This window comes from Protopterus annectens, chromosome 3.part0, assembly GCF_019279795.1.
Source record: "Protopterus annectens isolate FY-2018-M chromosome 3.part0, PAN1.0, whole genome shotgun sequence".
Lineage (NCBI taxonomy): Eukaryota > Metazoa > Chordata > Ceratodontiformes > Protopteridae > Protopterus > Protopterus annectens.
In genome coordinates, this window is record NC_056731.1 from 901,150,439 (window position 1) to 901,177,298 (window position 26,860).

A 26,860-nucleotide genomic window follows, 5' to 3' on the forward strand; every position below is an offset into this window, starting at 1 on the left:
ATATTCTTTTCCTCCTTATGAGGATTCGGATGCTGAGGATTCCTTGCCCTCTGCTTCTCCGCCTGAGGATTTTTCTTTTGGGGAGACCTTACATGAGATGAGGGAACATTTTCATTGGGAAGGTCAGGATTATTCTGCTTCCAAGAAGAGGCTTAGGGAATTCCTTCTTCTTCCTCAACACAGGCCTTTAGCTATTCCTCCTGTTCTTGATATTGTAGATTATGCCTTTTCTGAGGCTAATTTGAATCCTGATTCCATGCCCCCTGCTCCTTCTAAGCCTGATAGATTTTACAGGGTCCCTGATTCTCATTTATTCTTATTTAAGAACCCTTCTGCGGATCCTGAAACTATTTCTCAGGGTTCTAAGGCTGCTAAGGTTGCTTCTTCCAAAAATCCTATTCCCTCCGAGAAGGATTGTCGTGCCTTAGACAGGTGGGGTAAAAAGGTATATACTTCTGCTACCCTTTCTATTAGGGCTTTAAATTGCCAGTTTCATATGTTTAAGTATCAGCAATTTCTTTTGTCTGTTTTGAAGCAAAAGCTTGCTACCTTTCCGGCATGTGCAGAGGATAAGGAATTACAGGATGTATTGCATGCAACTGAACAAGTGAACAAGCATAGTTTACATTGTGGTTTTGATGCTTTGGAAGCTTCTTGCAGGGCCGCAGCCTCTGGTACTGTTATTAGGAGACATGCCTGGCTTCGTGAACAAAGTTTGCCGGAACAGGTTAAGGCTAAACTTTTAGATGCCCTTGTTCAGCATGATGTTTTATTTGGATCCAAGGCTGAGGAGGTTATTAAAAAGATGGAAGAAAAGGCAAAATCTATGCAGACTGTGAAAGATTTCTTACAAGTTCAGCCTCCTAGATTTTCCAGGAATTGGCCCTCCAAAATTGGTCCTTTCCCACGTCTGACAGGCCTCAAAGGGGAAGATATAGACGCTCCAGAGGTCGTGGTCAAGCTCAGGCCTCTTACAGATCCAGACAATGGACTGCTTCTTCACCTAGAAGGGGAGAAGACCGATCCCAATCTCAAAGGAAGCAGACTCAATGACTCTCTCGGTTGGGCTTCAGGACCTCCTTACCTGGATGCCCCTCTCGGAGGAAAGCTTTCTCTTTTTTACAGGAATTGGACTCCTATTACCCAGGACAAATGGGTATTGGACGTGATTTTAAGAGGCTACAAGTTCCATTTTTATACTCTGCCAAGGGTTATCGGTTGGCCAGATCTGCCAAAACATCAATGGGCAGAGGCCTTAAATCAAGTGGATGCTCTACTGGCCATGAGAGCCATAGAGCCTGTTCTTCTCTCAGAAATGGGAAAAGGCTTTTACTCAAGACTGTTTCTGGTTCCAAGAAAACAAAACTCATGGAGACCTATTCTGGACCTTTCGGTGTTAAACACCTTTTTGGAAATTCCAAAATTCAAAATGCTTACTCTGCAACAACTGATTCCAGTGCTCTCCCAGGACGCTTGGATGGTGACATTGGACCTAAAGGAGGCCTACTTACACATTCCCATCAGGCAGGAATGCAGGAAATTCCTCAGATTCAAGGCAGGCTCGAGGCACTTTCAATTCTCTGTACTGCCCTTTGGTTTATCTACTTCGCCCAGGGTTTTTACCAAGTGCCTGGCCCCAGTAGTGGCTTATTGCAGACTTCAGGGGATTCAGATTTACCCCTATTTAGACGACTGCCTTATTCAGGCAGACAGCAAGGACCTTTTACTTCAACATCTGGATTTTGTTCAACGTCTTTTCCTCCTCCTGGGATTCTCAGTGAACATAAAAAAGTCACAATTGATCCCTTCTCAACAAATGATATTTTTGGGAGCCCTCCTAAATACAACCTTACAAAGGGCTTTCCTTACTCCAGAAAAACAAATACAGCTGGTTTCAATTTTCAAGACCTTGGAAACTTTAACTCAGCTCACTGCAAGGAAATTCCTGCAGGCACTGGGCTATATGGCTTCATGCATTCTGTTAATTACAAATGCAAGGCTTCATATGAGAAAGCTTCAGTGGTACCTGAAAAGTGTATGGTCACAGCATTACCAAGATCTGGACACTTTGATTCCTCTGATCCCCTGCCTCCAGAAGGAGTTCCTTTGGTGGTCCAGGGTGTGTGCTTTCAACGAAGGGAAGCCTTTTCGTCTACCTCAACCTTCTCAAATCATAACCACGGACGCCTCGGATTATGCTTGGGGAGCACATTTTCTAAACAATTGCCGGCAGGGAACCTGGACAAAGAACCACCTTCACTGGCACATCAATCTGAAGGAAATGTTGGCAGTTCAAAATGCTCTTTTAGCCTTCGAGAACCTTTTGCAACCAGGGCCTCTTCTAATTCGTACAGACAACACCACAGTCATGTGGTACATAAACAAGCAGGGGGGCTCTCATTCTTACCCCCTTTGCAGACTAGCTATGGCTTTATGGGACACAGCTCTAAGTCTGAATCTGCATCTTCAGGCTCAATTCATTCCAGGAAAGCAGAATCTCTTGGCAGACAGCCTAAGCAGAAACATTTTGGATCCTCACGAATGGATGCTAGACACCAACTTATTCAACAGGATAACTGCAATTTGGGGGTGTCCCCAGATAGATCTGTTTGCATCCCATCTCAATCATCAGCTGCCTCTCTTTTGCACCAGGTCCTTCCACAAAACAGCTTGGAAAGTAGATGTCCTGTCATTCAGTTGGAGGAACCTTTCGGGATATGCCTTCCCTCCTCTTCCTCTTCTTCCCCGGGTATTACTGAAGATAAAACAGGACAAGCCCAAGTTCATCATCTTGATTGCTCCAAATTGGCCTCAACAGTTTTGGTATCCAACTTTACAGCATCTGTTCTTGGAACTTCCTTGGATCCTTCCGCTGTACCCTTCTCTTCTGTCCCAGCATCAGGGTCAGATGCTACACCCTCATCTCAAGACCCTTTGCCTGGCAGCTTGGCTCTTCAAGGAAATTTGATTTCTTCTTCTAAGCTCCCCAAACAAGTTTTGGATGTTCTTCTAGAAGCTAGATGAAGAGGAGGAAATTCAAATAATGCTAAAGTTTTAAATAGATATTCCCAGTTGAGGGAATCAAAGGCTTTTTCTATGTCTAATCCAATTACAAGTTTCTCCCTATCTTCTTTATTCACATAATCTATAAGAGTAAGTATCCATTTAATATTATCATGCATGTCCTTGTTATATAAAAATCCAGTTTGATCATTATTGTCTTTGAAAGTGGGATTTTCATTCTGTTAGCTAGGATTGACGTGAATATTTTGTAATCATTATTCTGTAATAATATAGGTCTGTATGAGGTGCAAAGGTCTGATGGTTTATTATCTTTTAGAATTGGTGTTGTGAGAGTATTTCCATGAGGGTGGTATTTTTGCTTCTGACTGGACTTCTAGCAAAGTTTTATGAAAAAGGGAGATTACTGTTGGAGTTTGTAAATTTCCATAATTATACCATCTATCCCTGGAGCTTTGTTAGATTTACTTTCTTTTATCTTGTCAACACATTCTTTATAGGATATAGGTCTTTGTAGGTCTAGTTTTAAGTTTTTGGGAATTTTTTTTATATTGATAAGGTTTGTATCTAAGTTTATTTGGTTGATATCTAAATCTTCTTTTTTGAAGTGTTCTATATAATGGATGTCTCCTATATCTGATACTTTTTTCCCTTTCTTTTCATGATATATACTACTAGTGTTATTTGCTTTAGACTGTATTTTAATTCTTGTAGACAAGTTATGTAGATATCTGGGGGAGGTGGCTAATGAGTTTATTTTTAATTTTTCCAAGGCTAGACGAGTTTTATGTGTTAGAATTTCATTATATTTTTTATTTAATTCCTCTATTTCTTTTTTGACTTCTGGACAATTCAGATTTTTTTTTTTAGATTTTGCTGTCAAGAGTCTGGTTTGTAAGTCTAATGATTCAGATTCCCACTCTCTAACTGTTTTTGTACCAGCTAAGGGTATTATCAAATAAATATGCTTTTAATGAGTCCCAAACCATGACTCTGCTGATTTCTGTTGTATTAATTTCAAGAAATAATTGTAGTTCTGACAACATCCAGGGTCTGAATTCTTTAATTTTCGTGATATATGATGGAATTCTAGTTGAGTGGATTAAAGGTTTAAACTCTATTTGGAGCTTCATTATCAGAGAGTCATGATTTGAGAAGGGGCATGGAACTATTGAGAAGTTGAGGATTTTTATTTGTAAATCTTGAACTACGAATAATTTGTCTATTCTGGTTTGTGTTCCAAATCTATGGTCTTTATTGGAAAATAATAAGGATTTGTCATCTTTTACTTTAAAAGTGTCAATTAAATGAAATTAATCCATTTTTGTAAGGATTTTGAAATAGTTGCTATGCGAAAATACTTTTTGGTGGTTTCAGAAGCTTCTAAGGTACAATTAGTCACCTCCCAGTATAAGATTTACTTTAGAATTGTTGGAAATAAAATCTAGGTGTTTTTTAACCGTTCCTTCTCCAATTCCTGGGAAGCAATATAGATTAGCTAAGGTCCATATTCTGTTATTAAATTTAATTATAACAAATGCTAGTTAGACCTTCTTTGTCTTCATATTTATAAATAACTTTTGGAGTGATTATGTTTTTCTTCCAGACAACTGATACTCCTTTTGTCTTTGAAGTATAGGAGGATTGAGCTAAGAATGTATAGTCCTTAGGGTTCCAAATAAAGCTATCGTTAGTCTTAAAATGCATTTCCTGGAGAAATACTACTTGTGCCTTATTTAGATTTAAATATTTTAGTAAGTTTGATCTTTTATTTGCATTATTTATGCCATTAGTATTTAATGATAAGAATGTTAAATCCATTTCAAGTTATTGTTAGAAGAAACTTTTTTTGCTTTTTATTTTGATTATAGTAGTTATACCATATTCTCTGATAACAACATTGGATGTTATTTTTTTGTGTGTAAACTTGGGAGTGTAATTTAATGTTCTTTCTTCTTTAAATATAAGTAGGGTAAAATTCTGGTCAGGCTTTAAAAAAGTACTTCTATAAAACATTAATTTTAAAGTATCAAATACAAGTAAATATGAATTTCTCATTAAACATGGAATGAAAGTCATTCCCAATCCAATAGATAAAGATAGATCTGTTGGATTATCACTCATACCTTTAACCAAAAATATCAACTGAGCTCCATATGTTAAATTATTATATGGAGAATTTTATTAAAAGAAATATGAAATTCTATATTATTCTGTTATTGTTCTATAGTATTTTATATGTCAGGCTGGAATGTTAGTAGTGTAAACAGTTATGTTGACTTGGAAAATATCCAGTATTTAGTTACCCTTAAGAGATCCTAAACATGTCAGATATGTCATTTTGGATACATTAAATGCAACAGAGGAGCATACACTAAATAAGCCAACAACAAATAGATTATTACTAAAATAATTTGACTAAAAGGACTCTACAGGAGACAATGAGTGATTACCAATGAAGTATGAATTTACTGTAGGTGTACTGTCTTCCTTTACTTTCCCACTCTTCAGCTTACCAACTTCAGCTTACACTTATGAAAAGACATGGCTTATCAGTGGTATCCTGACTCTGAGTAGAGGTGCGCCCAACATTCTAGTGTGCAGTGCTTTTACATATTTATAGATTTACAAAGCAGAGTCTAAGAATGAACTATGATCACCCTGACAATTCCCATCCTGCATAGGGCACCTCCTGCTTCCAGAATGGGTAATCACATCAGGTCTAGAATGAATGTGAAGGTACCTATATGGTAATCAAGACTTGCCTTAGGTAAGTATTAATTAATTAGTATTTAGAGCATTTTAGAGAGTTTTCGGGGCAGTTAGAATACTCTTAAGCCTCTCTTCCCTTGACCAAAAATAGAGATTTCACTTCCCTTTTTTTCCCTTGTTTTTAAATCAGTACTAATAAAAGCAATTCAGCAAACATAGGTAAACAGAAATAACATTCAGTAGTCCGTCTTGTACATGACTCGTAATCCATTAAACAAGTCAGTGACTAACATCACTTTAGTAAACATTATAAAGACAAATTAGAAATAATTTCCTAGTTCTTTAAATTTTCTGATAAAGCAAAAAAATTAACAATAAGCTATTTTAACTAAAAGTATAAAGCATTTAAATTTTTCCTTGCATGTATACATTTCTACTTGTATTGTAGTGTCAGTAGCTGTCTTTGAAATCTGTACAATACTTCACTTCTTCAAATCATTCCTTTTTCAGTTCAGGTTTTGTTTTGTCAAAACGGCAACAATATTTCAAGGGTGCAATTAATATTTAGACTGATGTTTCAAATAAATAACTTGGTTGCCAATTGAGTTAGTTTAGAATGTATGGTTAGTACAAATATAGCATATTGCAAGCATAATGTGTATTTTTTCATGTGCTCTAGAGACTGTCATATGCAAGTGACATATATAATGTAGCATGTATAGAGCAGATAGCTTATGGATTCAGGTTGTTAAAGTAAATTATGCTTATTAATCAGGCAGTTTAATTTAAATTCACAAGTATTTTGGGAACATTTCAGTTGAGTTTCCAGGAATGTGTAGTCCAATGTGAGTAAATGAGTCCACTTTTCCTCATAAACATATGTCGCAATCATACCTCCCAACCATACCGAATTACTCAGTTTTTACCGAGTTTTGGGATCCAAATAATGGGGTGCCACGATTCCTGAGCGGCACCCCTTTATTTCCGAATTTTTCCCAGCTTTTTTTTTTTTTAATTTTTTTTTTTCCTCTTTTTGAGCTGACGTCATCGCGTGTGCACTAACCTCAGCTCCATCAGCCTGTCGGAAATTAGCTCAAGGGCTCACGTGCACGCATTTCCAGCTGGCTGCTTCACTGTTTGAATGGATCTGCGAGCGGGAATGGCTGGCTGTTTCACTGTTTGAATAATGAACGACTACAGTTTATTGAAGGAAATGACTGCAAGCATGGGTACTGCTTTTAAGGTATTTGTTTTCATCTTCTCATTTTTAATAACCAGTTAAACAAGTTACCATCAAATATTGACATTAATATTAGTGAGGGTATTTCTTTTCCTTTACCAGTCAGAATGGACAAGGGAGGGAGGAGAACACGATCAATGAGTGGTGGGCATCAGAAACGCGAACACTCAGGCGAATATATTCCGAATCAAACCCTCAAGAAAATGTGGGGGAAGGGCATGAGTCAATAGTTCACAATATTTCTTCATACTCACTTTCAATAGATGAGGAGAATGTACTTTCCAAAGGTTTAAATTTTATTCCAACTTGTAAAAGTAAAATGACAGATACTGTCCTGGATCTTAAAGTTTTTTGTAGGAATATTATGCTCAGAGCGCTGTATGGTGACTCTGACAAACAACGAGAATAGGCATTAACAGAATTGGCATATAAGTTCAAGAGCCTAAGCACTTTTGTTCCGCATAATCATCCCTTAGTGGATGCATATATGAAACTTACTGAGGATGAGGTGTTCAAGTATTATGATGACAATAATGTTCCTGGTCCTCATAAGAAATATAACTTGAGTTATAGAGAGAAAATGGCCCTGAGACATTTACAGGACAATGACTCTATAACGATTAAGTACACTGATAAAGGCGGACTTATCATAGTCATGGATACTGTACATAATGTTAGATCTATGGAAAATTTATTAAGTGATAAGTTTTATAATGAAATCACGATCAAGGGAGTGCATGACATTATTCAATATGTCACTAATACTTAAATTGATATTTATAATGGAGGTATCATTACAAAAGAAACTTTGGACTTCCTTGTTGTTAAGAACCCCCGTATACCAATAATACAGGGTTTGCCGAAGGTTCATAAGAATCCGTTTGACCCACCCATGAGGCCAATTGTGGCGGGAGGTGGATGGGTCACTGAACATCTTTCAGTTTATATACAGAAATATCTTAGACCAGTTATTAATGAAAATAAATTTGTTCTCAGGGATTCTAAACATTTTTTGATTGATCTTTATGAATGTTTGAAAGGTGAGGATGAATTACAGGAATTATTGCTAGTCACTTTGGATGTGCAATCACTCTTTACTGTGATTCCTAATGATCTAGGAGTCTAGTATGTACATGAATATCTTTTGTCACACAGTAATTTTTCTTTAGTACAAACAGACTTGATTACGATTTTTCTAGAATTAGTTCTAGAAAATAATTTCTTCATTTTTAATAATTTATTCAACGAGATGGAGTGGCCATGGGTACCCCATGTGCCATTAGTTATGTAGATATGTTTTTGGCACATTTGGAGGAAGGCATACTTTTTGGCACAGAGGAGTTCAGAACACATGTAATTTTTTATCGATGTTTTGTTGATCTTTTTTTGTTATGGAGGGGAAGTGTCCTTGAATTGGATATGTTTCAGCAGAAGATGAATAAATTAACTCATTTCCTGAAATTTACTATGAATTGGTCCTCTTCACGTATTGAGTACTTAAACCTATATATTGAGAAGCTAGAAAATGGCCTTATCAATACAGGGTCTTTCAGAAATCATGTTATCGGAACTCCCTTTTATTTAGAACTAGTATGCATCCTGAGCACATTTTTAGAAATTTAATTAGAGGCCAGGGTGTACGGGCATCCAGATTGAATCCATCAGGTGATTATTTTTTAGTTTATTAATTTCTTCAAAAAAACAGACTTTTAGTCAGAGGGTATAGGAAGAGTGAGATTCTCAACAGCGTACATGATATTCCTACTTTATGTGAAGATACAGCAGCACCTTATTTTGGTCCAATGAAGGAGAATATACATAAGAGCTATTTGGATTTGCACACTTTTACTAAAGTCCCTTTGTTTTATACTTCAAATAATAAACAGCTGAAATATTTAGTAAGAATTGGTCTATTTTACAATTGGACGAAGATATAAAAAAGATGGTTGGTGAAAGACCTCGCTTTCTGTACAAGAATAGGAAGAACTTGAAGAGACTTTTATGCTATCAGCATAATACAAAGGAAAGTAATAGCAACAACAGAGGCCCTACGTATCCCTGTGGGAGTTGTAATTTTTGTAACTACATCAGCACCTGTGATAAATTTGTTCATCCTGATCTCCACAAGGAATTTATATTATGTGCTGATGCCACATGCAAAACTTCGAACTTGGTATATTTAGCTGAATGCCAAGTTTGCCAATCTTTTTATGTTGGCAAAACAAACAGAACATTCAGGGATAGGATCAGGGAACATGTCTATCATATCAGAAAACATTCTGATCACAATGCCCTGGCCAAGCATGTGACTCGATGTGGAGATGCACATTTTTTCACCTTCAGAGCACTAGAGGTTATTATCCCAAGTGCTCGTGAAGGTGACATCAGGAATCATACAGAGTATAGGGAATACTGGATAATCATTCTTGGAGCAGGACAGAGGTAGTGGGCTTAACGAAAGGGCCTCAATTAAACCCCTACTGAGAGAGTGTAGAAATATTAAGTAAATATGAGCTTATATGAATTTGTATACATTTTTATGCATGTATGTATATTTATTTGTGCTTTTTATAAGTATATATGTTTTTGTATTTTGGTAAGGTCTGGAATTTTGTTCTCAGACATAAGGAAATCTTATTTCTTATATGTAAATGTTTTAGTCTGTTGTTGCTTTAAGTATGAATTAATTAACTAGATCATCTTTGTGATTGGTTTAGAATATTTGAAATTTTATTTAAGCAGTTGGGATTATTTGAAATGTGTTTTGATCTGAAGAAGCTACTTAGCGAAAGTGCTCATCATTTTATACCTGCAATCAAAACCGCTTTTTTAACTGTGGATTGCCTGGTTGCTTCATTATAGCAGTTTATATTCTGGATATCTATTAGTGTTTGTGCATTGTGCTATAAAATATAAAAATAAACTCCAAATAATCATTGTAGAAGTAAAGCAGTATGCACACATTAGTGTTTATGGTAAATGGGTTGACATAGCTAGGTAACAGGACATTGGAATAGCTGCAGGGGAACTCTGGTCAGTAGTGCCATATTTTGGTGGTCTGTTCTTCAGTTTGCATTTGAAAGTTGGTATCTCACAATTCTATTGCTATTGGAGTGGGTGGGTTTGCATAATTATGTATGCAATTTTTATGTTAATCAGCGTACAGATTTGTACCTATTTTTCATTGGCCTTGTCCAGATTTTTGATGTTTCCAGGTTGAGAGGTATGGTCACAATTCATTAAACTAAGCAGAGTCTAACATCTGTCTAATAATCATTGTAAAGACAAAGAATGGTAATTTCCTAGCTCTTCAAAGTTTCTGATATTGCAAAATGTTGACAGTAAGCTATTTTAACTGGAAGACTAAAGCATTTCAGTACTTCCTTGTGAATATACATTTTTACTTTTACTGTAGTGTCAAGAACTGTCTTTGAAATCTATGCATTACTTCACTTCTTTCAAGTCATTCATTTTACAGTTAACATTATATTTTTTCAAAATGTCAGTCTCATTTCAAGGGCACATTTAGTATTTAAACTGATATTTTAAATGAATAGCTATCAGTTGCCAAGTGAGTTTGTACAGTGTGTGAGTTAACTGAAAAAATAACATGTTGCAAAAAGTAATATGTATAGTTTCATGTGCTCTAGACTGTCAGTTTCAAATAACTTATAAAATGTAACTTTTACAGTGCAGACAACTTGTGGAATCAGCATGTTAAAATGAGTAATACTTTTTAATCAAGCAGCTACATTTCTGTTGTTTCCAGGAATATGTAATCCTATGAGGATAAATCATAAAATACATACAAATAGTCCTATTATGTATTTATTTTACCTTGTTTAGGTTGTTTTTCATTTTAATAACTAAACATTACTTTTTCTTGTTTATCTGTGAGGCTAAATAAACTTTGCAGATTCAGTGTCCTTAGAAACTGCAGCAGTTTACTGTTGCTATGGCAACGCAGATAGAATGTAAAGAAAGCTTCACTTCTCTTAACCAACAGTACATTTTTCCCTCTTTTTTTTTTTCTTTTTTAATGTATTTGTAATACTAAAAGGAAATAATTCAAAAGACATATGTACATGAATGGAACATTTCAGAGTTATCATGAACATGTCCTCAATCCCAATAAGCATAACAGTGACTATCATTAATCTAATAAATATTGTAATAATTAAGTTCACTATTCCAATTAGTCTACCTTAAAACTAGATTATTTTAGACTATTATTTATCTATGTGTCGATAGTGAGTTATTAAATATATACAGACTATATTAATATAGTAAATAAGAGAGAATGTAGAAAGGGAGACTAGATGCAGTTAAATGAGAGAGAGAAAATTAAGAGAAAATACACATACACTATGTATGTTGATTTACAGTATAAATATTTTATGTGCTATATAACCCTCCTTCTGAGAAAGAAAAGTACCCTGTTTTACATACCTGAGGTAATGTGAAAGCTCTCGTGTCATCTATTTTCAAAAAATACAGATTCCAGTAGTTACCTTTGTTTTGAAATTCCAAGCAGTAAAATTGGTCCTTTAAAGTAATGTTAAAACAATTCGTATCATAGTAGATGCTTTGAGAGATCTGGCTGTAACAGTATCAGTCTTTTGCTGCTTCTTTTTGACATCTGTCCAGACATTTGTTTTGAGACAAGGTGACATCCAATCCATATCTTCTGGTAAAGTAATCACATTATTAGTTTTAATAAATGAAGAGAATTCCTCTAAGTCAGTAAAAGTCCTCATCTTGTTGGCATACAGTATTCTTATCTTTCCTGGATGTGCAAGTTGTGCCTTGATGTTATTTTGTTTCAGAAACTTTATCACTGGCCACACTTTTTTCCTTTGTTCCATTATTCCAGATGAATAGTCATTATCAAATCTTATCAGGCTCTGTTTATATGTTAAAGGTGCTTTCCTCCAAGCAGATTTTAAAATCAGTTCCTTGTCCAAGTATGAAAGAAATTTGATAATTATTGACCTAGGAGGAGAGTTTTAGTGGCAGGTTTCCCAACAGCTCTGTGTGCCCTTTCAATGCCAAAAACAAGTCCTTTTAAATTTAAAAAGTCAAGGATCCAGCTTGATAAAAAGGAAATAATATCTTCACCTTCTGTTTTTTCAGGTAATCCGAAAATCCTGATGTTATTTCTCCTCTCCCTATTTTCCAAGTCATCTACTTTATTAACCAACCAAGTGTTTTGTTTAAGAAACAGTTCTTTCTGCGTTTCCTCTTCCTTAAGTCTGCTTTCTAAGTCATTTAGAGAAACCTCTATTCCTGTTATCCTTGTCTGGTGGTGTAGCATTCCCTTGAGGGTGTCAGCCTGTTTTTGACTGCTTGTTTTAAGATTTTCTATGTTCTCTTTAAAATCATACATCTTCAAAGAGAACTCCTGCAGGGTAGATGCCATCTGTTGTAGTTCCTTCTTTAAGGCAGCATCCTGGTGACAATTCCTTGAGTTGCTCATTTTAACAAGTGAATATATCTCCAAGCTTTTTGACAGGAAATTATTTGTAAAACTTCACCAATGTTTCTAGTAATGTAAATTAGTCCTTTATCTATAAGATTTTAAACTTTGAGGAAAAAAAAGAATATTTTTTCCTGTCTTATTTAACTAGTTATATGGAGCTCGAAAATACTGCTGCTTTCAGTTAGCCATTCAGGCTCCGCCTCCTCCTATCAATTTTATAGGACCTGAGAGACGTTTCATGTTCTTTACATGTTTTAATGTTCCTTTAGTACTACAAGATTCATACTTTGTATAAACTGTACTTTCTTTTCTTTTTTGATAGTTCATTTCTTTTTTGAACACCTTTATTAAATTATCACTTGACAAAGGCATACATACATTAACCGAAAAGAAAACTAACCTTAACATTTTTCATGTACATACATTACATATATGTCTTCTTTTTTTGCAGCTGTCATTTAGTCCAACACTACAGTAAACCTCACTCCTCTTCCTGAACATTATTTTGCTTGTGTTCCCACAAATTCCATTATTTCTACATAATTTGCTCCTTCCCTTTTTTTGACTATCCCATTTCCAGTTCTTTTAACTGTTTTACAGTATTTAATACTTTAAATATAATCCATTTAGATTTTGATTTCCATTTTGTGGTAGTTTTTTTTTTTTTGGCAGCCAATAGAATTAAACTTAATAAAGCGTTACTTAGACTCTGAATTACCTAGGGATGTGTCTTAGCTCAAAAGAATCATTTGCTTCCCCAATATTTCTGACTTGGGTATTCTCTAGGAAATGTTTAAAATCTGCCAGCTCATTGCACACATCAAAAACATGTTCCCAGTTCCTTCTTTCCTCCCTTTCATTAGTAGTTAATTTGTTATTCCATCATGGAGGCTTAACATGCTTTGGTCTAACAAGTTTACCTGTTTTTACAGGAATTTACAATTATTTGACAAGTTTTTTCAAATAAAGCACATGCAGATGAAAGGACTGTGCTGAAAATCAGAATTCCTATTTAAATCTTGTTTCCTACAAATCGAATAGCATTGTGTCTTTCATGGCTTGAAAAACTCGAAGCTGATCACTTCAGAACAGCTGGTAGGCTACTAAGTGAAAAGTAGGTTAATTTTTGTGGTTAGTAATCTTCAGGACCTTTAAAATTGAGCAATGTGTATGGATTTATAGATACAAAGGGGGGGGGGGCATTGTATTAATTCACTTGGCTGATAAGGGAAGAATGCCGGAGTAGGATGACTGACTCTGGAAGGTATTCCAATGGTAATTAACTGGACTCAATAGAAGGATTTACTAACTATGGAGGAAACATGGTAATAGACTGAAAGAGAGAGAGTTGTCCATATAAGTACCAAGGTCTCTTACGACAGTCTTACTCTGTCTGAAGAGGTAAGGTGGGAGCGTTTTTTTTTTTTTTTTTTTTTGCTGAAAGCCACTACACTGCACTTTTTTCACTGTTTTCAGTATACTAGGTATGTGCATACTCCAGCCCTTGCTGGAGCTCTTTGTTATCTATGGATGAGCAGAGGATAACATAAGAGACGACTAAGCTACTTGTGATCATGCTGTTAGTGACGAAAGTTAAAACTCAACACTGGAAGTCCTCAGAAATCCCAGCTGTACAAGAGTAAAAAAAAATCTAATAACTTTAATGGGAATGGAGGAGTACACATGTAGGCTGTGCAGTAAAACACTCTTGAAGAGGTGTAATCCATGGATGGATTATTTAAGTTAGGGTACTTGACATCAAGTAAAAAAAGAGGAGGATAAAATCAATAGTAAAATGGGTACAGTTTAAAGCAAATTGGATCCCATTATTGAGGTAAGCATATACTACATGTTGAGAGGATTCTTAATTGGGGACCCTACACAAGGAGAAGTTATGGAATATTTGTAAGTGAGGAAGTAAGCATGAGCATTGGAAATGGACTTTTTGGAGACCTGTATCATTCAATAGACCCTATTACCTCAGGTGTCCTAATAGTAAACATAACTGAATAGTTATATGCATCTTTAATGGTGTTTCTCTAATAATTTGGCTGTGCTGACTGCATAATGTGTAGTAACCATTGTGGTCTATGCTTCACTATGAAGTGCAAGTACTAAATCACTGAAGTTATGTAGCTAGTATACAAGTCAGCTGTTGAAGATAACACTGGAGGTGCACCTTGCTTGTGAATTGTACAGTATGTTAATTTGTAGTTAAATAAATGGTTTTGGTTAAAAAGTTAGCTTTATTTGCAAATGATATTATGCTATGATTGATAAATCCAGAAAAATACATTGCAGTGTTATGAAACAGTTTGAAATAATTTCAGGTCTTTTGGGGTGTAAAATAAATGAAGATAAACCCTGGAGCAGTAAACTATATGTACTCATGCTTGAATTGGTTCAGCAGGATGAGAGATGCATTGTACAGGTATAGGACTGTCCATAGAATGCCCGCAGGAAATGGTCAACAATGAATGTGCCCTCAGTTTAGAAGAAAATGATCTAAGACAAGTGTTACTTGATTTAATAGAGATGGATAGACATATTAATATCAATGAAAGGAATAAACTGCAGAAGGTCAATAAAACCCCAAAAGTTAGAAGTTTGATAAAACAAATGAACACAGTAATAAATTAGGATTAGTAAATAGGATATATTGCTGTGCAGCCAAATTAATAACAGATGGTTCTACCACAAGAACACAGGGTAGTTGGAAAAGACTAGGAAAAATAGAATGCCTTCGTGGAAGTATTGAATAGAGAAAACTATAAAGCAGTTAAGAAGTGTCATTGTTAGAAGAGTATAGAAGAGGGAACAGATCAACATAAATACTCAGATTGATGTGATTAAAGCAATGAGTAGTAGTATAACAGACCAGGATTTATCCTGCAGTGCCGCAAATTAAAAATATCAGCACAGTTAGAAAACTTAGAAGGTACACAGATGAATATAAAGGAAAAGTGCAAAATAAGTAATTTATTGATGACCCAAAAAAGGTTTTATAGAGAATTGGGAAATAAGGTAAAAAGAATTAATAGACCACCGAAAAAAGAAGAAATAGATATAGTTTGGAAAAGTATTTATGAAGATCCTGTGGAACATAAAGATGTCAAATGGATAGAAGTAGTAAAAGAAAGAATAAGAAGTTCAAATGTACACGATATGAAATAGGATGAAGTAACTGCCAGAGAGATTGAAACAAAATTAAGAAAAGCCTCTAACTGGAAAACTCCAGGCCCAGATGCAGTGCCTAACTTCTTGCTAAAAGTATTAACATCTTTGCACGAAGATTTAGCGACGAGTAAGAACAATTTATATGCATACCTGGAACAGACAGCCTGGCTAACAACAGGAAAAACAATGCTCCTACTTGAATGAATCTGCAAGCTACCCTAAAAATTATTGACCAATAACTTGCCTTCCAAAAATGTATAAACTATACACTGGAATTGATGCTGACAGTTTAATAGTCATTTAGACGAAAACTCAATTATGGCAGTAGAACAAAAAGGTAATAAAAGAAAGTCATATGGAACAAAGGATCATTTGTTGTTAGTCGTAGTGGAGAACTGTAGAAAAGGGAAGAATCTAAGTATGGCGTGGATAGACTACAAAAAAAGCATTTGACAGTATCCCACATTCTTGGATAAAAAGAGTGCTTAAAGATGTGTAAGATACACCCTACACTGATAAACTACATTACAGCGACCATGAAACAGTGGCAAACCACTTTGCAGTTAAGCCATGATAAAGGCCAAGTTATTATTCCAGAGATAAAAATTCAAACGGAGATATTCCAGGGTGACTGTCACTGCTGCTATTTTGCCTTGCCCTTAACTAATTAAGCTGTCTGCTTAACAGAGTAGGTCATGGCTATAATTTGGCACCCAGAAAGCAACAGTGTAAAGACTTCGTATCTTTTTGTTGTTGATTTAAAACTGTATAGCTCATCAGATGAAGAACTGAAAGCACAACTGCAGTCAGTCAAAACTTTTTCAGATGATATAAGAATGTTATTTGGTCTTGCTAAATGTGCCAAAGCAACCTGGAAAGCTGCAGCACCAAGAAAACACCAGTTTGGGACAAGAATGTGATCTAAAAGAACTTGAGCAGGAAGGAGTATATAAATATTTGGGAACTGAAGGATCAACAATTAAACATGAACAAATGCAAATAAAACTCAAGAACATTTTAGAAGACTTTAGCTCTGAAAACAGCATTTACATCTAGGAACATATTTTAGCCTATAAACCAATTTGCTGTTCCTGTCCTGACTTAGTTTGAGAGCTCAACTGGACCCAAAAGGTGTTAGATAGATTAGACAGGAAAAGAAAGGATGCTTTGTGCTCATCAAATGATTTATAAAAATAAGTGCATACCAATATGTATTCCCCGTTCCGAAGGAGGTATGGATCACCTTGAAATTGATTACATATATAAATCTGCAATTGTGGGACTGCATACATATCTGCTGACCTCACAAGGCCCAAACATAGTGAAATTTTTGAAACATAGAGAATAAATCTAAGATGACTTCCTTTCTTAGTCTAGCAGAAGCATATCAGCATCAAGCAGAAATGGAAATCAAGCCATAAGTAGATTAAAAAAAATCAGGCAGCAACTGAATGTACCAAAAAAAACAAAAGAAAGAATATAAGGTGAAGGATCAGATGAGAAGGCGCGAAATGTGGAAAATGCACAAATATAGTTGAAAGTATAGAAAACCCTTGGGACAACCTTATGTTGATTATGATCGAATGCATGAATGGTTAAGGAGAAGCAAATTCAAAACAGAAGATGAAAGGTTAATATACTGGCAGCCCAAGATAGTGGACTGCTTTCCCATTGGTTTGCAAAGTCCATTAAGATGTGGAAGAAACAGACAAGTGTAGGGTTTGTAAAACAGAATTGGAAACAGTTGAACACCTTGTTGCTGGTTGCGACATACTAATAGGACGACTGTATACTGAAAGTCATAATAATGTGGCAAGACTGACATACTAATAGCAGGACGACTGTATACTGAAAGTCATAATAATGTGGCAAGACTGTTGCACTGGGGATTGTGCAAACATTATATTGAAGTAGCTGAAAAAACACTGGAAACGTGAACCACAAAGCGTCATAGAAAATTATGAAGCGTATATCCCATGGGATCACCCATTTCCAACAGTTCAAAAGATAGATGCGACAAAGTCAGATATAATGGTCCATGAAAAGGCAAAAGTAGCATTGATCATTGAAATTGCTACACCCAGTGACTCCAGTGTCTTGGCGCATACAGAGAGACGCAAGTTCCAAAATATCAGGATTTGCAGGCAGAAATGAGAGCAATGTGGAAGAAAGATGCACAGACATTTCCAGTAGTAGTAGGAGCAACAGGTCTTATAAAAAAAGAATTTACAATTGTATTTAGATATGCTATCGATGCATGTAACTCTGTATGAATTGCAGGAGGCGGCAGTACTAAGCACTTTGTGTGCGCTGCAAAGAGCACTTCTGGCTGACATAAAAGATTGAAACAGTATTAATTTCATGAGCTTTAATCATACTTTGACTTAAGAATGGGGTCTATTCCCATCATGGTGTTAGAAACCCAAAAGATTTGGAGAAATTCAAAAGTGATAAAGTATATGAATGGAAAAGGGATCCTGTTATGGTAGCTAAAGATAGTGGGAAAAGACTAATAGGATGCTAAGAAACAAGCAGGAAACTCTTGATTAGGATTATGAATATCAAGATATAAACAGTAAAAATGTTCAGTCCTTTTACTGTTGTATACAGATAAAGTATATTTTTTTATCAACTGGAGGAAAAGTTGGGGATGACAGAGTTGAAATTTGAGGGGAGAAAGGGCAAGAATTAAGTGAGAAAAGTTGTTTCTCTCTGACAAAGGGAGATAGTCCCAACACAGCTGTCTAGAATTTTGTAAGCAATTGTCATTTGTGAATATCAACCCTATCTGTATAAGGTGCCTGTGTTACAAATGTATTAAAACTGTATGTCATGTGTATATCAAACTGGTTTGTACCAACATGCGTTAAAAATGGTATTTTGTAAAGTACTGAGCTTAAAGATGTATCCATAGTGTGCTCTTCTGGAAGAAAACAGAAATGTACATGCACTATTGTAACTGTTTAAATGTATATATGTTTAAATGTATATATTTTAACAGTGGAAACGAACACTGGACATGAACTTCAGTCCAGAAAAACTTCAGAAAAATAGCTGAAATTAAATTACTTTGACTACACAATAAAATATGATATATTTCAGTTTCAGTGCAGCAAGGAGACATAATGTCTAAAATGAAATAATTATTAGTCTTGAAATGTGAAGTGATTTAATTGTTTTCTGAGCTCTAGTATTGGTCAAAGATGTGAGGTTTATGTATTTTCACAGGTAGATGCTAAATACTGCCAGATTCCAGCAGTGATGTCAGTCAGCAGTCAGATGACAAGAAATTGTCATTATGCTAGCTATTTCAGCAGTAATATTTGAGACATTAATTTGAAAATTCTCTGAAAGAGGGAGAGCAATCTGTATCCTGTCTTGGACCCAACAACAACTACAAGAACCATTCACCACATCTACCTTGCTCCTATAAGTAATTTTCTAGGGTATAGTAACTGTCTTAAATTCAGTCAGGAATATAGTGAAGCATAGTTTAGATGTTTTTCTTTGAGACTGTCCTGCAGTGTTGTTTTAAATATTTCCTGTGGTTTTGAACTCTGATGTCACTGTGAATATATACTGAGTGTTTTCTATTTTTATTTATTAAATATATTTAAACCTTTCATTGTGGCTGATCTATCTAGAGATATTTAAGGTCTGTGAGTACTTGGTGACGCTGTGTAGGCCACTCCTGATAGCCTTGCTTTTGGTCAAACTACCACTTGTATTAATATTGACATTACACAGTAAGATTGAACACCCTTTAAGGGCCTTAAAGTAGCTGATAAGGACTTGGCTGGTGGCATTAATAACTATCTTATAGTCTGGGCAAAAGTGGGCATAGCTAGTAAACCTCTGCCAGCCTTTCCTAGTGTGTGTGTGTGTGTGTGTGTGTGTGTGTGTGTGTGTGTGTCAGCTTGCTTGGACAGGGACAGTAAGCACTGGCTGGACAGATAACATGCTGTGGAGGTCTTGGCTTGGCCACTCAGCTGAGATCTCAATTCTATAGCTGTCCAGTGGGGAGTCTTATTGAGGATGTGCAGAAAGAGGGATAAACTAGCCCTGGACTGACTGGGCCTCAGTGTGCTCTTAAGGTAAATTGCACTTGATGCAGAAAGCTGCATCTGGAAATGCTGTGTGTGTACTGGTCATCCTTCCATTGTATGTCCTCCACTGTTGCCAGTGGTGAGGATTGAGGCTCCTTCATTAATGGTCCAGTAGTATATGGTCATCGCACTCTCCATAGAACAAGGTGGTTTAGGATTACCTGATTTGAAGAGGTAATTTAGAGCTGTGGAGTTGAGGTTGTTAAACATAACTCAAGCAGAAGGTTATAGATCAAAGTGGAAAGTGAAGAAACTGGCGGGGGTTCGTTTGAGAGAGTGAGAGACTATGGTTTTAGATTTAAACCTGAGGGATAGTAAGAACCATATAGAATATTATATTCATGAAGAAATGAAAAGCATTGTAAGAAGTAAGCCAGTGGGGAAATGGAGAAAGGAGATTTTACCAATAATGTGTGCAAGTATGGTACAATATGTGAGATGGTGCTGGAATTTACTGGAGGGAATTGGGAGAGGAGCTTAAGTACTGGGAGCAGGCAACTTGAGTGAAAGGTGGTAGAGTGAAATGAGACTAAGGAGTTTGGACTGCAGGTTGGAGATTGCCATCAATATCGGGGATTAATACTAGTACAGGCAAAGGGAAAGGAATATTGTAATGTTAAGTGAAAGACCAGTTTTGCTGTAGTTTTAGATGTGTAGAATGGAATATAATGTTTAAAAGTGATGTTTAATGGGCATTATAAAATATTTAACTGTATTGCATGCTACCAGTAAGAATCGGTCAGCGGAGGTTAGAAAGCTTTGGGAAAAGAGAATAGAAAGATAAAAAAATCTGTAGGGTTCCAAGTATGCAAAGTACTTAGGATTTCTACATGAAAATCTTTGCATAGGTATCTTTACACTCCCAAATAAACTTCCTTAGGGAAATGTAAATGTTAAGGAAGTGATAGGGAAAAGAGAAAAAATTGCAAACATATTTTTAAAATCTGCATGCCCAGAAGAGTACCTTGATGAACATTTTGAAGGAAGAAATGGTAGAAACCAAAGAAATTATGTTGAGCTAAGATGTAGGCTCCAAGTTGCTTGGTATAGTAAATGAAAAACAGATAAAGGATATTAAACAATGCTATTAATAGGAAATATAAATCATAATATAAATTGGTTTGTTATTTTTATTCATCTTTTGTTGACTTTTAGTCCAACTAAGCTAGTAGTCTTGGCAGCCTTTTTTTTTTTTTATTCCAGAGGATACCCAAAGTGGTATTTATACTACCAGGGGAATTTTGGCCAGGGCACTTGGGGTACTTCCCCCAACTTATTAGGAAAGTACTTGTTCCATTCCTAGCACAGTGTCGGCTGGGAGAACAACACCGAAGGAGATACAAGATGGCAGATAGCACAGAGGTGAATGCCAGTGCAGTGTTTGAACTATACACGATTCTGGGGAGCTGTTTCAGCAGAATTTTGTTTCTTCTGATGCAAACTTTCAAAACAGTTATGAATGTGCTGTTACAGCTCTCCGGTTGGGAGTGTTGCGGGTTGATATTTTTGGTGAACTGTTGATGCAGAGCAAGCCAGAGAGTAGAAAAGATATTTTGTGGGATGAAATTGAGAACGCAATTCAGTTAGAGGAATCTGAAGATATTTTGAAAGAAGATTGCCAGACCAAGACATAATTTTCCAAGGTTTTACCATTATAATTTCGACAATGTTTTGTACAAGTAATCACTTACTCAAAAAAAAAACCTGTCAATTAACGTTAGTGAACGAGAATAACAGTGAATTAAAAAAAGTTAACAGTTCAAATTCGAACTGTTGACATTTTTTCAAACTTACCTTAACATCCGATGCTATTTACAACATGTTTAGCAGGGGGGCAATCCCCACTGCACTCCCACCCACCGCTGATTATATATACTAACTCAGAGGACGCACTACAGTGAAGAATGCGAACTCACAAAATTGCGAATGCAAGCTGGCATTTGCTCTCTTGTGTCTTTGGCATCTTTTGGTTCGCCAATACAAACCATTGAAAATATTCTTTCGCACATCTGCCATCGCAGATGTGCAGGTCAACAAATATGTTGGCAAACCATTTTCCAAAACTGTTACAATAACTGCAGGAAAGTGATGAGAGATGAACAGAGGAAAGGAAATGTCAGTAATTAAAGGACATTTATGGTGGGAATTCAGAAGAAAGAGATGAACAGGTATGACATTTGGGATAATTTAATGGCCTGATTGGGAGTGAAGGCTGAGGAGATATGAGCTTTTATTCTTATTCACTGAGACATTTTGTGACATTATTTTTGAGACTGGTTTTGTTCTGTGGAAAAATTTTGGGGTGGAGTATGAGAAGAACAAACTCTAATCCTTGGAATTTTTATGTGGTTAAAGCATTTCACAGAGAGGAAAAAATATGTTCAGTTTCGAACTGAAGTTGAAAAAAGAGGCTTTAGAGGGATATTTAGGCTAATTTGCTAAATATGTTATGGACATTAGCAAAGTCTGTTATAACCAAGAGTTATGGACTGAGGATGTGACTGTCATATTGTACTGAAAATGAAAAAAAAATGTTCACATCACTAGTATAATAAATGTAGAGTAACAGAAGTATTGTAAAATATTGGGAACAACCAAAAACTTTTTTTTATTGTCTGTAATAAAGATCATTTGATAAGTAACTGTGATAAGAAATGTTATATTTGTGGGGGAAACAGGTCGTGATGTAAAAAAGTGTAAATTGAAATGTTAGAAATGCAACAAAATTGGGCATTTATGAGTGGATCCTAGAGAAAAAGGATGAAGAAAAAAGTGAGGACTGCGTATGAAGAGAATAACTAGTTCGATAAAAGATAGAGGAAGTAGGGAATCAAGACCAGGGTAAAAATAAAGATAAGGATCAGAAGAAAAATGAATGGCAGATAATATAGAATAAGATTCTGAAATAAGTGATGAAGATATATATTGGAAAGGTAGTGAAAGGTGAGCTACAACATAGACAACTTTATAGTGTAAATGCTATTAAAAATATAAGTAGAAGAATAGACATCCTAAATTGGTGTAGTAAGTGTGATATTGACATTAATATTGGAATATGTAAGATTTTTGACACAAGAATAGAGATTACAAAGAAACATTGAGGAGGAGATACAATATGGAACCCAAGAAAAGAACTGTATTTCAGGCATAGTTGTACTTTGTGGAAAGTTTGTGAAAATATTGAGTATAACATTGGCAATGATGGGAAAATTAACTTTTGTACATTTCAGATGGCATAATCAGGGATATAGAATTATAGAATTGTATGCCTATGTTACAAGTAAAGAAGGTGGATATTTATTTCATTAAATTTTAGATTGTATAGTAATTAGTGTGAATATAATATAACATGAAGCCATGGTGGTGCAGCGGTAGTGTTGCCGCCTCACAGCAAGAGGTTCTCCTATTCATTTCTCAGCTGGAACGCCTTCTGTGTGGAGTCTGCATGTCCTCCCTGCAGTCGAGTGGCATTCGAAAGACATGCGTGAATGGGCTTGCCTTCGTTGAAGGTTGGGCATCGGTCTGGCACCTCAGCACCATAAAAATCGACTGCCAATCATTAGCGGACCGGAGTTCTGCTGTGGTGACCCCTAACCAGGAAAAGCCGAAAGAAAAACCAGTGTGAATATAATATAATATTAATGGGAAATTTTAACTGTGATTTAAGAAGAAGAAGAGGATAGGAAATAAGAAAAACTTTGAAGTTATAAAATGTGGCAATTTAAGTATTCGGAATAATCATTGTGGACATATAGTTCCAGGTATGTATAAGATGGAGTAAGATTATTTTATTATCACAATGTTTAAATATATCTGAGGGAGAGATTTGTAGTAGGCTTTATAGATCACTTGGCCATATGGATAAAAATACAAGAAACTAAGGAGAATATCAGATTGTGAAAAATAAGGGTTGATGAGAAATTATGGAATGAAAATTTAAAAAGTGTTTATGGAAATATCACATTTCCACTAGTGTGTTATAAAAAGTGGTCTGACTGCTGACTACCTTTGAAAGAAAAATTAAAAAAAATGTTTAGATTAGATTTCATATTTTTAAAAAAAGTGGAAAAAAATTATAAAACTCTGTATATGGATACTTTAAGGGATTTGGAAAAATGAGAGAGAATATTGTCGGGAAGATTTTTGAAAATTGAGAAATTTAAAGAATTATTTAAGCAAGAGTATTTATTTACAAGGTAACAAATAAGAGGTATCTGCTCATTTGAGTAGCTTAGTTAAAGAGAATATTGGTGTAATGAAAGATGATGGAGAGGTAAGATTATCTCGGAACAAATTATGAACATCATAATAAATTATGTAAAGAAAATGGTTCAGGATGGAAAGTACAAAAATTGAAGACCTATAGTATTGAACAGTACATAAAATAAGATTTTTGTGAAAATAATTTGGAAGAGAATGGAAAGTAAAATTAAAAGTATTATAGAAGATAGCGTAAACAGTTTAATGGAAAAAGGATGTCCGGAATCATTATTCATAGTGAGGGAAATTGTAGTTGATATAAGCAAGACTGATTAGATCAAGGTCATGATAGGAGATTTAAATAAAGCTTTTGATACAGTGCAACATGAACTTTTGTGTACAGTTATGGAAGAGTATAACATTAGTAAGAAAACTGAGAATGTATGTTCTACATGTAATAAAAGTTAAGAATTTTAGTGAATGGGTGGTTAAGCAAATATATATAAAGAATGGCATATATCAGGGATGTCCTATAAGTAGTATATTTGCATTAGTTTGTAATACTAAGGGAAGTAAATTTAGACATGTAAGGTGCTACTTGTATTACTAATGCAAGGATAAAAATTCCAGTCATGTTTACTTGTGCAGATGGTATATTGATTGTCAAAGTCTGGATAAAATAATTATTTATATATATATATATATATATATATATATATATATATATACACACGTTTAAATATAATGGGCATGACTTACAGTAAGAAAAAGTGATGGACTTGGTGATAAAGTAAAAATAGGAGTATCTTTCTTAGTGAAAGAAATCCCTGTGTTAGGGATGAGATTTGGGTGTAAACCTGTAAGTAAGGAACAGCTGAATAGGCCAGTAGATGAAATAAAGGAGCTTTGTTGTTTTTGGAAAACATGCAAACTATTGTTTAATGAAAAGGTTTTATTTATTTATACTGGCTATGATTGCATATTTAGCGGATGTCTATATTTTGCCAGTAATCTATTTTAAAATAAGTAAAAGTATTCTTTTTTCTTTTATATGGGGCTCAAGATTAAATCAACTGAAGACAGGAGTTTTGTGCATGCACGAGGAAGATGGAGGTTTAGGATTAATAATCCCAATTGTTTATGCTGCTGCTTTGAATTTCTATAAAGTTTTGTTGTGGATAAATGACAAAAAATGAAAAGTTAGTAAATTTCCTAATGTACAAATGCAAGTCGATTTGGAATGTGTTAAAATTCAAAAGAGGAACAGAGTGCTTAAATGAAGTAGTGAGATGTCGGGAAAAAATTATTTTATAGAAAATAAAACATTGATGAAACTGGAAAATGAGAGGCAAGTGCGCTATAAAATTATCATGATACAGTACTGTAATAGTGTTAATCACTGGAGTGAGCTAGCAATTGAAAAAGTTAGCTATAAGTACAAAAAGCATGGTATAATAAGCAAGTAGAACATCAAGATTTTTATAGAGGTTGGTTATTAATAAAATAGCAGTAAAGGCAAACATGCCATATACAATTAGTGACGTATATTGTGGTAAAGAAGAAACTGTAGAAGATGTTTTAGTACACTATATGGGTTGCAAAATTGTGGGAAAAATTGTGTAAAGAAAATTTAGTTGAAAATATAAATGAGATAATTATGTATATGATTATGTATGAATATTATAGAAATAAACAAGAAATATGTTAGTAAAATGAGATTATTTTTATCTTGTGTGGACCTTTTGAAATAAAATGCTAAATTAAATCATGTTTAATTGTAAATGTAGGTTAGTAATTTTAAGAAAATTAGATGGTGATTGTGGGAAAAGGAGTGGGTTTCAAATAAGATAATGAAGCTAGAAGTTTAATAATGAAAATAGAAATTTATGATTGTATGACAATAAGGGAAATGAATGGAAATATGTACACTGTATAAATTTGTTAATATGCAAGTTTGTCAATAGTATTATACATAATTTTTTTTAAATAAAAAAAAAAACTTCTCTTTTCAGTAAGTTTCATGGACTCTTTCACATCCACCTGAGCTACCACCAACTCGGGCAGATATGGGCTCAGTTTAACATCTTGTCTGAAGGATGACATGCACAGCAGTGCAGCCACCCCCCCCTTATGCTGCACTGTAGTGTCAGCAATCTACCTGTTGTGAGAATAGAACCCACAGATTTCTACATTAAAGGCAAGTGTGCTATCTGGTGCACCACACCTTACTTTAGACAGCTGTAGTACAAGTATTGAATATTGCAAAGAAGATAAGAGTTTGGAGGTGGGATCTTCAGGAAAGAGAGGGAGCAAATTTAAGAGAAATAAATGGATTTTCTGGGAACAGCACTTGAAGTGTAGTACTTAGGAAGAGGAGTGAGGTTTAAGGGAATAATGTTGGAGTGAAAGAAAATTGTTAAAAAGGAAATTTGTACTCTGCATGATGGTAATAATGGAAACTGTTTTTCTTTCCCTTCAGTTGTATCGGCCTATTTGTTCCCTTTACATGAGAGTTGATAGTGTTTTTCAGGACTTCCAGGATGGCTGCATACTGTTATCAGCTTGATTTCAGTTTGATTTCAGTTTTGCCAGTTTGAAAAAAAAAACTGAGAAATAAGGGAGCGTGGTATTGTCAATTTGAGTAAATTTCAGTGCTGGCTAGTTAGTACATAGCCTCAATGCCAGAAAATTAGAAATTTAGAGAACCTAAAAGAAAATCAGCCAGAAGAAGTGGTGAGAAATCCCTGGCTGGGAAGAATCTAGGAGCTGTTCAGCAAAAATCAGTTCAAGCCTCAGCATTGGTACAAGAGATGGCTGGCCAGTAACATAGAGGAAAAAATAAATCAAATGTTCTCAGAGGTGATTAAAGTAAACATTGAAGGCGTGCATCAACTGAATTGAATCAACCGAAATAACAAAGGGCTA

General features: G+C 35.1%; 1 protein-coding gene across 1 annotated transcript in view; it reads left to right on the plus strand.

The window, feature by feature from the left end:
- PRKDC (protein kinase, DNA-activated, catalytic subunit) overlaps nucleotides 1-26,860 on the plus strand; it is a 4,917,417-nt gene that overhangs the window by 2,487,856 nt on the left and 2,402,701 nt on the right. The gene's annotated exons all lie outside the window — the stretch shown is intronic.